The sequence below is a fragment of the Tribolium castaneum genome, chromosome 1 (assembly GCF_031307605.1).
Source record: "Tribolium castaneum strain GA2 chromosome 1, icTriCast1.1, whole genome shotgun sequence".
NCBI lineage: Eukaryota > Metazoa > Arthropoda > Insecta > Coleoptera > Tenebrionidae > Tribolium > Tribolium castaneum.
Genome location: NC_087394.1, coordinates 29,318,100 through 29,331,492, shown reverse-complemented (window position 1 = coordinate 29,331,492; position 13,393 = coordinate 29,318,100). Strand labels below are relative to the sequence as shown.

Here is a 13,393-nt window from a genome sequence, read left to right as displayed (position 1 = left end):
CTTTCCCTTCAAGTTCGGCACTAGAAAAAATTATTGACAACGGGGGTATTGTAATTAGGCCGGAAGTGCATGCTGCTGAGGCAGGAAAACACGTTCCAGTTTCCACTGCTTTCGAATGTGACCACAGCATTTTTGGACTGGTTGTAGAATTGCAAAAATTCATTCGAATTCGTTTATTTGTTGTGCTTTTGTCAAAGCGAATGGAAGGTTGCAAGTTACTTGTTGTTTTAAGCTGCAATTTATCAAAATCTCGGATTGTGAAGTTTGAGCAATGAGTTTCAGTCGTAAACAAAGCACAATATCCGCTGTCTGACTTTACCGGTGATTTTATTTGAAGTAAAGCCTTTTGAAGTAGCACTAAAGGTCGTAATTTGAATCAAAGAGTTATTATCTGCGTTCCATTGTCGATCTTTATTTCGCAATTTAACGCAAGATGAGCAATATGTACATAAGCCACGTATCGAGGAAACTGGCAAACTTGTATAATCAAGTAATTTTCTGCCAAGGGTTCAATCAAAATTCCACCCTTTGACTTGGGGAAATCGGCTTTAACTTCTAAATCTTTCCCCAATCCTGAAAACAGAACTCAGCGATCATCGGTTCTATCGACTGGAGGCGGCTTAAGGTTGACGTCAGACCGTAAAACAAGGTGCCCATTATTCTTGTTCGGCACCCTAATTTAAATCACCTCCCGTAAATGTGAAAAATGAAGAAATATCTGCTGACAAGCCAACTTTTGGGCTTTCCTTGTGAAATATGATCGGCAGGCATGGATTAGGAGGAGGTCGATTCGGTTCGTAATAAGGTTAGCATTATAAAGTCGCGATTTAATTAAAAAAAATCGGATTGATGAAAATAGCGAAAGCGGATTGAGTCGATCGATGAGCAGGGAAAATGTATTTGAAAAAGTTTCTCAAACTAATTGCTAACCTGTAGTGTTTCTCCTGACAAGTATTGATGCAGGAATCTGTTTATTAAAATTTCCTTCATTGTGTGGCTTTTTCCTTTCGGTAATGTGGTGAGTCATTGTTTTTAATGTCGGTTCTTTCTTGTATTGTAAACATCTGAACGCTTTTTCAAGGGACTCGTCAGCCTCCTTTCATATCCTCCCCCAAAAAAATCGACCTATTTTTAATATTCGTATTGCTCCATCTGGGCCGGAATAATAGAGGAAGTTTACCTTTTACAATGTTTGCTTGCATTTACAACTTTGGGTGCGATGAACGTAATGTTTTTGCTTTTTCCAAATTTAGTTTGTTTACGTTCGACATCTCGTAAATTTCATTTTTCGGATCGTTAACTTGATGAATTAATTCACGTGTTATATAGTTTTTTTTTTCATTTAGGGACCGGGTTTTATGGCTGATTAAAATTCCGAATGGTTCCTTTATTGTAGCAGGGGTAGTAAAAGTGAATCTTGCCAAAAACCGCGTTTATCTCGAGGATTATGATAAAACACACGGCGTAAAAAAAGTTTTTACGAGGCGTAATTAAAAAGAAGCGTTTCACTAATTTCGGTAATTTCTAACGGTGGATGTTATCATTGCCAACAGCGGCGGAAGATAAAATCGAGGCGAGCAGTTTTTCCGCGCAAATGCTAAAACTAGAAGCTAGTTGGAAGAACATTGCTCTACATCAGGATTTAATTGGCAATTTCCCTTTTCGAGCAACGAGACGTTGTTGGAATCTATTCAGTACAATGCTTTGGCATAACTTCGATAGTTGTGCCGGTATTTATTTGAGTGTAACATTATAATGTGGGCTGTTGACTTTTTGTGATGCAACTATTGTGACCGAAAAATTGATTTATGTTTGTACTTGTTTGACATGTGGTCATGTGGATGGTTATCTGTCATAATAACGAATGTCTCTTCCAAATTGATTGATCCAGCTACGAATAAAAACATAACGCAGATGTTGGGAGATATTTTATCCGCAAAGTCTGAGAATCTGACGTACGAGATATTAATTGCTTTGTTTTTTCTATCTTGCATTCAGCGGAATTAATTAAGCGCATGAAACAAAGGTAAATACACGAATCGAGGGTTTTAATTAAGCTGCTGGAGCATAGTGGCTGCGGAAAACTATTGTTAGCATTTTCATTATTTCGACCACACTGGCAATCTGTTTTCGGCTTTTAAAAATACCCACCACTCGTTTTCCATCCACTTGACTTCGGTAAATTAAAAATGTTACGCTGGTGAAAATTCTGACAGGGTATTGGCCATAAGCCATATTATGAAGAAATGCACGAAAAGCTCCAAAGGAAAATCCCCGAATAAGAGAAACAAAGACTTCATGGAACGGTCTGGATTTTACCACACAAACGGCTTCGCTGCTTTCGAAGTTATTTTTATTATTTTCGGAAATCTACAAGAATCTCAACTTCGGATGGTATTTTACGAGTAGCTAAATGTGATAGTAAGACGACAAAATAACACAAAACAGATTCACTCAATTGCGGGTTAAACAGCTGATTGTCTAAAACACGTGTTCCTCATGTCTGGAACAGATTTATCAATAATGTACCAAGGGTGTGGCCAAATTTATTTTTTAGCCCGGAATCACGTTGTCTAACACATGTGTCCCTAAATCACCTCTCTAAATTTACCGTCATTATTTACAGACCGTTAGGTACATTTTCTTTATTCAAGTACGCAATAATTATAATTAATTGCTAGTGTTTTTCGTAAGCTTTGAATATTTGAAACACAAAAGCTCCAAGAGCTTTGGCCGCGTCATGCAGGTTTGTTTTTCACGTCTGGAATTTGGTTCTGGTCAAGATAATGTTCCGGTCAGTTGGGTCCGCCAAAAGTTAAGAGAGTGAAAGTGATGAATAATCCGTCGAACTAACCGGATTGTTTATCATTTATCAAACGGTGTTTGATGCGTGAGTAATTTCGAAACGGCTCGCTGATTTTTAAAATTAAATGCGAGACGGGTAATTTAATTAATTCGATCGTATTTTTAATTAAAATTAGGACAATTTAGTTAATTCCTTTCAAGTTGATTTAGTCTGAAACACAAGTTCGTTACGGGCGCTATTGCAAACTTTCTTTACGCTTTATGCAACTATAAAACTTTCCCAAACTCGAGTTTATCGAAGGGGAAATTTTTGCATTTGGTTTATTTTTTGAAAGCAATCTAAGTTTGCACTGTTACGATTCCGGGCATCGATTTTGAGCTCGAATTTATATTTTATGAATAATTTAAAAATTTAGGATCAATTTACTCGTCCCTCGACATCAAAGCTGGTCTGCATTATTTAAATCAATGGGATAAGGAGCAATTTAGCTTTTTTGGAGTTTCCGAAATTAAAAGTTAATGAAGTGATGTTATTTTTTCAATATGCGCCAAGATCCGCTTTCATGCAAATTCCATGGGGCTGGCAAATCGATGAATGGGGGAGGAGGAGTGCAGTCATGACGGTCGGAATTTGCGAAATCACAATAAAATTCAATGTATGAATTATGTGTCGTCTGGTGGAAATGTAGCTCGGATTTCTTAAAATTTGATAAATACGTCGTCTTGGGCGAAGCATCCTCTCTGTCACCGATATGACACACAAAGGAGGCAATGCCCTGCGGCTTGGTTACGTCCTTGCTGGCTGTTAACGAATTTTCGTGCTGTGTATACCGTATTTTTGGGCGGAAAAATGGAATCTAATTTTGAATATTTCGATTTAAATTGCTTTGTATTCATGGAAGATTTGTGTGTTTCGGAACGGTTCTTTAACCTGCTCGTAATTTTTCCTTATGCGAGTTCTGCATACGCTGTATGGTTTATGGGCCGATACTTTTGAGGTCATATCGATGCTGGTAGTTCGGTTAAGGACGTGTAGGCTGTAATTTAAAATGTACCGTTTCTTATACATTTAGTTACAATTAGAAACAATAACTAATTATTAAACACGTGCAGGACGAATAATGGTACATTGGCTGACATTTGATCTTTCACCTCGTAAATGCTAAATATGAGACTGTGTGCTTGTCATCCCATTGTTGGGCTTTAGTGGCTCGAAAGCCACATTCGATTTTTCGAATCAAAGCGAACGTAACTGTATAGCTTCTCAGTTTTACTCCTACGCTCATTTGACACGAAAAATTAAGACAAACCTCTACATGTCGTCGAGCCAATCTTAATAAAAGTTAACCGGGGCCCTAATACATGCCGAAACGTTCGTTATTTATTGTATACGTGGAGCGAAGACAGAATTCGGTGTTCTCATCTTGTACAACATCAGGATGAATTATCACTTTTCCTAACGACACTACCCAGTTGCCTAGACAGCTCATCATTTTTGACGAGCGTCAAAGAGGGTGCGGAGACGTGGCTAATCTTCATGTGGAGTGAAGCTTTTCCGGTTAGAAAATGTTAATGACATAATTAAGCTTTTCCGCAGAGTTCTAGAAGCTTCTTTTCAATATTTGATAATGGCAGCTTGACGAAAATTGTAAGGCGGACAGTATTTCCGGATATTAAATAAAGCGAAGGAAAACATAAATCAATCAATCTTTCCCCTTACTCTGTTTAATATTGATAAGTCATACTTTTGAAATCTTAGGCCTCAATTGGTGCTTAATGTCAAAGTTTTCCCTGTTTGGTGTCTTTGGATTCTAGTAATGAGTGAGTGCACTCTTCGCTCACATGTCAGTTCTAATTGATTACACAGGGGTTGGTACAAATACGCACAGCGAAAAATTGTTTGTCAAAAGCTCATATAAGCAATGAGTCATAACGAATGCAAATCTCGAGCTCGATGTATGAGAGGCTTTGTTCATCGAGCTTATCCCTTTCGTTAGCGAGGGACACAGCTGTTCCAGAAGTTACTTGAGAGTTGTGCTTAAGAGAATAGCTACGGCTGATGTAGTAAATGTGCGGTGATGTTTCTCTTTTATGTAATTGTTATGGAAATATAGTGAGGTTGTGTCATCTACACGGTGAATTCCGGGAAGAGAAACAATGCATGAGTATATGCTGTTTTAATGTGAATGCAAATGAGGAATCTAATAAACATCTTTCATGTCATGTCGGGGTAATTAGGGAGATTGGAGCGCTTGACCCCGAATGTGAACGTCCAGGCCAAGAATTTGATGATTTTTTAATCTCCTTGGATTTGTTTTTGCTTATTGTGAACATTACTTAGCGAGCAAAATAAAATTTATGATTGCTGAGAGACTTGCGCTCGTTACACCACCGTTTACAGGGCATTAAAGACGGTTTTAATGGCAAGTGCATATAAGACTCGTTACGGTAATTACAGTGTGTGCACTAAAAAAGTCAAGTAATGGAAACTCCAGACACTAAATTAAAATTTGGAAGGGGAAATTTGAGACTAAATCGATTCGGTTTACTGGCTCAAGTTTCAAATACGAAATCAGCCAGACAGTGGAAATTAATATTTTTTTAATAAGACATTGTGGCTATCTTGTTTAAAAGTTTCGAAACTTTCAAAAAGACTTATTACGTGTCCAGAACTCCGCCTTATCTAAGTTTTTTGACAAGTGAAACGCTCGTATATTATAAAAGCGTCACCTGAGTCCGCGTGTGAGGATTTATGTGTTTTAATCCATCCATCAGAGTGTAAAACCAAACAGAATTGCGGCAGGTTTTCATTAATTATGGCATTGTTTGGTTCACCTCTAGCATTATCGTAGCGTATATGCAAGCCCGAAAGCTATTTTTAACCCTGCGTGACGTTTATTATGCGAGCTTTTGTCACAGAATTAAAGTGGTAAATAAATTATAAGAAAACACATTAGTGTGTTATTTTCTATGGAAATTACATACATTCAACAGCCGTCGCAACGATTCCTACACCTCCACTTAGGGGGAGATTCAATTTCCACGGAAATAATAGATATTAGCATGGGCGTCGTTTGGGGGGGCAAGGTGAAAGTTAACACAAAATATTTTCTCAAATAAGTTTTATTTCGTTATCGGCAAACGTTAGTTTAAAGTCAAAATTTTAGTTTTGGTGCCTCATATCATATTTTTTTGACTCTAGTTAGCGGAAAAAATTGGCAATACAATATAATTAAAAAAAATCGGCAATATATTAAATTTAACATTATAGAAAACAATAGAGCAAAGATCGACACTGTTGCTAAGAAAAACAAATTCAAAAATATATAAAAATTAAGTTGCTTGAAAAAAATCTGACTTCATTTTTATGCTTAACTGAACGTTTTTTATCATCACACGAGAGTTTGTCCGACACTTTTCAATTGCCCTGTATATGAAATGAACATATTTAATGATATTTTTAATTTTGAAAAAGTTTTTACGTTTTGATCTTCAAATGTTACGTTTCCAGTATTATATTCTTCGACACTGTTTTCCTGTAAATCGGTTCATTTATTTCTCGTTTTGACTCGTGGTTTAATATTCCACTCGTGAAATAAAGCGTATTATTTACACTCAAACTTGTTAAAAATAATATATTAAAAAAACAAGTTTCATAGGACCGGCCTTAAAGAATGAATTTAGGTTCAAAAACAAGCCACGAGTTTTTTAAAAGAATGAGTGCTTTAGTGTCTTATGATTATGAAACGAGTTTTTTATACTACGTTTTGTATAATTTGTCCTCTTTTTAACATTTTTAAACAAAAAATGCTATTTTAGTCGATTTAGGGATTTTTGTAACGGTTAGTAATGTCTGAATTTTGAAAATGAAAAATTGATTTAATTTTTTTGTTTTATCCAAATTTTGGCTAAAAATTTGTATGGATGATAATGGAGGTAATCTTGCATGAAATTTGAGAAACTAGCAAAAATACGGTCCAGAATTTGCTTCTTGTGGACCTAAAAATTTTCGTAAATGTTCCATCAAATAATGACTATTATGACATCGCACTGGCGTTGCGTGCTTTAAGATGCCTGTTGAAGCATCAAAATGGCTGCAAATTACAAAAATAACTATTTTAGTCTTTGTTATTTTCTGTTTTGTGTTATTTTACTTTATATAAATTTATATAAAAGTATTATATTCCAATTTTGGTTTATATTAATAGTTTGATGTTCATTATGAAAAATATGGTTTCATGTTTCTATTTTTGTACACTGTATTCTTGAGTTATTTTTGTAATAAACCTATTAAAGTATGTATCTTGAAACAACAATGAGCTTGCCCCCCCCATAAAAATTTTGTAACGACGCCCATGGATATTGGTGCACTCGCGAGCTCACTGTAATTGTTTTCGATCTTGAGGTCCTTCTTACGCATTTTGGCATTGAAAAGTCCATTGCTCACGTCCTAATCTCGGTTATCTAGATTAGGAAACCCTTCAACCCTAAATCTATTTTATTACGTTAGCGCCAACGATGCACTGCAAATCCGCCCCAATCCCCACATAATAACGCGCGTTCCACTGTTTTAATTCAGCATGTTTTAGGGCGCACTATGCGAATTTCCCTTTTATCGTCGAAATAGCGGCAGATACGTGACCACCGGCCGATGTGAATATTTTTCCAAACGTGTAAATAGTCCAATTTGTGTTTTTTAATCGCGGTTTGCTGAAAACATTGCGGTTTCCCCTTTAATCTTTGATCTTGGTAATTTCCTGAATTTAATAGGAACATCTCGTTTGAGGTCGGTGCACTTTTGTTTCGCGTGAACTGTGAAGTTTTCTAGGATTATCATCGCCGTAATTAATTTAGACACCGGTCGATAATCTAGCAACCTCTCAGGGTTAAGGCTGGATTATTTATGCAACGATCGATTGAATATTAATCGGCCGAAGACGACATGAACAATTAGAACATCTCCATAAAATGAGCGCGCTATCGCGAGTGCAAGTTTCCTGCTGGATGAATGCTAATTAAGGATAATTTACCATTGTTGTTGAACAAAAAGCGGATAATTATTTATAATTTAGGACTGGAGTTATTAAGTCGGACGAGCAAGATTAACAAGATTCCCGTTTCCTGGTTAATTCCGCAATCGGTTTAACCGATCGAGCTTAAACGCTTCATAAATACATATCTAATTCGTACAGGTTACGTCGGAACGCTGGGGAGTTATTGAATTATTAGACGGGGCAACCAATCCCACTTCAAGGGCTGGAGTTCCCTTAGGAAAGGATTGAGGTTTCATGTTTATATTATAATTTAAGCTTTCGCATTCACGTTGTGAATTTATAAGTTTTTCACTGCGAGGTTTGTTGTTCGGAACAAGCTTCAAACATAATGAACGTTTTTCTTCAAAACTCGATTCGTTCAATTTGGTTGTTTTGGTTTAAAGTTGCCAACTCATAAACTTATGGTAATGAGAGTCGGATAGGCAGCAACTTCGCTTAGAATAATTAGAACTTTTTACTGGAAATATTTTTAATGGCTTCTAGGTTGTAAAAACTGCATCTTGACGAAATAAAATGCACATTAACTCGGATATTTTCGAAACGCTTTCAAAATAATTTTTATTACTTTCATATTTGCTTTGATCCGACTATAAATTTCTGAAAAGATACACTTCTTGCCCAATTCTTCTCAGATGGTGCTGATTCATCCTTTGAACCATTAATTATTTGGAGTTAATCCTCAAGTGAGCTAAAATTTGCACGGAAAAACCTCGCATAATTTGAGCAGATAGGAAAATTTCTTGGCGTCTTTAAGGTTTGTCTAATAAAACTTCAATTGGTTCCGGTTAAAATTCCACAGGATGGAATCTCGGCTGTGCACTTTGAAAATGCTGAAAATCCTGCAAAGCATTTAAGATTTCAAACACAACAAGCAAAATAACTTGTTTGAGACGTTGCAGATGTTATTGTTACGTTTCGCGGAAGTTTTCACGTCCAGTAATTTAATAAATCACAAGGCAGATTTGGTACATTTTGTTGACTTTGTATCATTGAGTTGTGTTAAAATCTGTAAGCAAGGAATACAACCTACTAGTGTAGATCTTAGTCACATTTACTTAACATTGAGTGCATAAATATTGGTATTGGCAATTATGATATTTAGACTTGATAGTTTTGTTTGTTGAATCAATATTATCCCTGACTACACACATCCGATACAGATTTTTCATTAAAAATATAAATTGTAGAACGCGATTTCCTGCTGGCGTTCCGCGTTGAGGATTCTGTTCGGAAAGTTGGTTTTATGAAATCTGGAACCGGTTAAATTGATACAAATCGTGACTTTCCTAAAATTTGGAGTTTAAAATGTTTTATGAGTTTGGTACGTAATTTAGAGAGACATTTTTAGAGCTTGCAGGCTATAAAGAAATGCATTAGCGAGTGAAAGATTAGAAACGTCGTAAATTTCGGGAATTTTGATAGTTGCTGTTAAAAGATACTGAAATAAATTTGGTGGAATTGTGGAGACGCAGCTTATAATTTTGATGAATCAGGAGAAAAATGGTGGGAGATGATTTTGTTGTTGTTGTTGTAGGAAAAGTGTGATTGTGTTGTTGACAAAACAAAATACTCTCTGATTATGTAATGAACGATATCATTTTGTGCGGCGAGCTCATAAATATGTAATTAGTAATTTGTCGCTAGGTTTATGGCGTACAACTGCTGAATACTCGGAATAATCAGCTAATGGAAAATCTTCTATTTAATTACACCGGTAGGTGTGCGGATTGCGACGGTGTGAACGTGTATTGTACCATGCTTTTGTTAGTCCTTCCACCATTTGTCAGGGAATCAAGGCCGCTCACCCTCCTGCAAATCCTCCTGCTGTGTGCCTCCTACATTATTTCCCTGCTATTCCCGAAGAGTAGAATGTCGAGTCGAACAGCTGTTGGCACTACTGTTCCTGCAAATAGATCGACCTTTTCGCCCGTTCGCCTTTCCTCTTCAACTTTTTATGTAATGCAATATTCGCAATGACTTTCTAAGAAGGTTATAACCCACTTCGAGAGCCCGCCTTGGGACAGACTTCGGCGACACTCGATAGGGATAAACGATTTCCACCACATTTTACTCGCGAATTAATTCGACACCGGTATCTGAAAAATTGAATTTATCTCCGCGCGTATTTACCTCGCCATATCGCACACATCCGGAATTAGTTGCGAACTTTCTGTTTGAATTCGGGACTTTATTGTCGAATTTTTCGCCAAAGTTTTCCCTCCGACGAGGGTGCATTTAGAGCGAATTCGCTCAGAAACTATGCGAAGGCCGATAGGAAATGTTTCGCCTCATTATGGAAAGTCCGACGTTTCCAGAGCGGAACTCAGGTATATCGTGGAATATCCGAAATAGTTAACAAGCCACTTTTTTAATATGAATGGAGGAAATGTGCTGGGAAAGTTCGCGTGTGTCAGTCAGCCGAGCTCTTATTTAGACATCACCCTTGACGGCTCTTTATTATAAAAGAAGTAAATATGGGAACGCTTTATTTATGGTTTTATTCACACCATATTTTTATAAGCCGGAGCACGTGGAATGCGAAATATGCTGCATGTCTGACGCGAGAAAATATATTTGCCAAACAGGTGATCCCACTTTTGCGGTCTTATTTGTGGCCAAAACAGCAACATTCCTTTGCATTTTTTAATAACGGTTATTTGTGTTAAGTGCTCAAGTGTATTTGGGCTTTCGGTTCAAAAAGAAGAAAGACGTGTTTCAGGATTTTTGGAAAATTACTCCCTAAGGGGGTTAAATGGGGTGTTAAAATTTGAATAAAAAAAATCCGTCATTTTTAGAGTTATGTTCTTGAAAATTTGTATTTGGGCTTTTGGTTAAGAAAGAAAATAGACGTGTTTCAAAATTTTCTAATAATCAACTCCTAAGAAGGTTACATGGCGTAAGAAAATTTGTATAAAAATTCTTAACTTTTCAATTTACATTAATTAAAGTTGGTATTTGGGCTTTCAATGAAAAGTAAAGAAAACACTGTTTTTGTTGGAAATACTAACCCCAAGGTAGTTGAACAGGGGTTGGAATTTGTATAAAAATCCGTAATTTCTAGAGGTATATTTTTGAAAATTAGTATTTGGGCTTTTGGTTAAGAAAGAAAATAGACATGTTTCAAAGTTTTCTAAAAATCAACTCCTAAGAAGAATTTATACAAAAATTCATAATTTTTTAATTTACATTAATTAAAGTTGGTATTTGGGCTTTCAGTGAAAAGTAAAAAAACACTGTTTTTGTTGGAAATACTAACCCCAAGGGAGTTGGAGTTTGTATAAAAATCCGTAATTTTTACTTTGTATCAATGCAATTGGTATTTGAACTTTCGGTTAAAGATGAAAAACTCGTGTTTAAGAACATTTGGAACTTCTACCTTTAAGGGGATTAAATTTAAATATCCGTCATTTTTGCACTTATATTTTGAAAATTGGTGTTTGGGCAGTCGGTAAAAAAAATAAAGAAACACGTTTCATGATTTTTTTTAAATTCCACCCTCAAAAGGGTTAAATATCAAAATCTGTAATTTTTTAACTGATATCTATAAAAATTGGTATTTGGGCATTCGGTGAAAAATAAAGAAACAAGTATTTTATTCTTTTTAGAAATTGCATCCCCAAAGAGGGTTAAACATAAAAAATCATTATTATTTTGAAGCTATATTCATAAAAATGGTATTTGATCTTTCGATTAAAAATGAAAAAACGTACTTCTAGATTTTGAAAGTTTCACCCCCAAGAGGGTTGAATATAAATATCTGTCATTTTCGAAGTTATAACCAAAAAATTGGTATTTGAGCGTTCGTCTAAAAATAAACGCGTGTTTCAGGTTTGTTGAAAATTCCACTCCAAGGGAGTTAAACAAAAAAATCCTTCATAGTTGAAGTTATACATATAAAAAAATTATTGTTGAAGTTATACATATAAATTAATATCTTAGACAGTCGGTTAAAAAAAGAGACGTATATTTCAGCATTTTTAGAAATATCACTCACAATGGAGTTAAACGCAAAAGTCCTTTATTTTTGAAGTTATATCCAAGAAAATTGGCATATGGACATTAAAAAGCAAGAAAATGTGGTTCAGGATTTTTGAAAATTACGACCACAAGAGGGTTAAACCGGGAATGAGATTGTTTGTAATTATAAAAACAAGCAAAATTTACTCGAGTTCAATAAAATTATGTGTTTCTACTCTTTATTATACTAAGTTTTTTGAACATGCGTGAGAAGCCGTGGGCAATTGTTAGTGTAAAATACGAGCGTTTTGTGAGATTTTCTTCAACTGGCAGTTTGAAAGAAGTGAGGGATGCCGTTGGTCGGCGACGTTAAACCATAACACTTTCCCAAGCCATCCCTTGAAATACTCATTCTTGAACTGTCTGCGGAGATTATAGGATAGATAAGAAGGGTATCTGATCCATTCCTTGATAGAAGTAGTATATCACAGACTGCGCTAGGATTTTTGAAGGATGACATGTCCAATAATAACGTATTACTTGACCCTGTGGACCCTAGGTGTTCCCACACTCGTGCATCCTGCTATCTGCGGCGAAGATCTCCGTATTAAAGCAATGTTAGCGACGCGATATCGATAGCGGTTATTAATGCCTGCTTTCGGAAAAACTTCCAGTGGCGATTTGGAATGCGCGCTTTGAGCAAGCAACATGCAAAAGCCCAGGCGTAAGCTAATCCGCTTTTAATAAGGATCGATTGTTGCCGTTCCATTTTCGCATGATTAATTGTGAAAAAGTTTCGGGCCCGTCATCAAGAATAACCGAAATCAGTTGTAGCAAACAGCTGCAAACTGGGATCGACGAGTAAGTCGACGGTGAATAAACTTTGATGAAGACGTCCCGTTTGATTGATGATGTAATTTATGAAGCAGAAAAAAGTGTCAATATTGTCCCAAACTATGTTAGGATAGGAGCTGATAAATGTGTTTTAAGAGAAACTTGTCGCAACAAATTTATTTATAATCCATGATTTTCCCATTGCGCCAGCTGAGGTGTCCACGTCGGCTGACACGCGCCCGAAATTCATTTACCAAAGGACTCCGGGGGTGTTCATACGAAGAAATTATTTATTTGGAGACTCGAGTTCGGGAAGTGACGACAATCGGATAAAATTAGACCGGGACGTAAAATATTAACGCCACAGAAGACACGGCAATATTTTTAGGCGGGATATGTATTACGAAGCCGAGTCGCAAGTTCATGGTCGCAAATGGGCGGACTCTTACATAATTCACGTGTAGGAGGGTTGTAAGCGGGCAAATTACAAGGAAATTAATTCCACGACTCATATTTGGACGAGTTAAGTCATCTATTATTTTCCGTTCGGTTGTCAACATGATTAAACAATTCCCAAGGAGCAAAACGGATTTACGGGCTTACATCGTAATTTAATGGGCTGTAAACAAATAAAACTTATGTTGTTTTCAGCATATCGCAATAATTTATTGCTCTAGCATTACGCAGAGAACGGCCGGCCTAATACCCGCGCATTTTTCTCCAGGATTGTCGACTGATGGCGA

At 36.3% G+C, this 13,393-nt stretch overlaps 1 protein-coding gene and 1 non-coding gene across 3 annotated transcripts in view; both read left to right on the top strand.

The window, feature by feature from the left end:
• Sesn (Sestrin) overlaps positions 1-13,393 on the top strand; it is a 164,717-nt gene that overhangs the window by 38,447 nt on the left and 112,877 nt on the right. The window lies entirely within an intron of this gene.
• Positions 9,851-9,910, top strand: Mir3899 (microRNA mir-3899). The gene has a single exon (NR_038759.1). It is a non-coding gene; the product is annotated as a microRNA mir-3899 (primary transcript).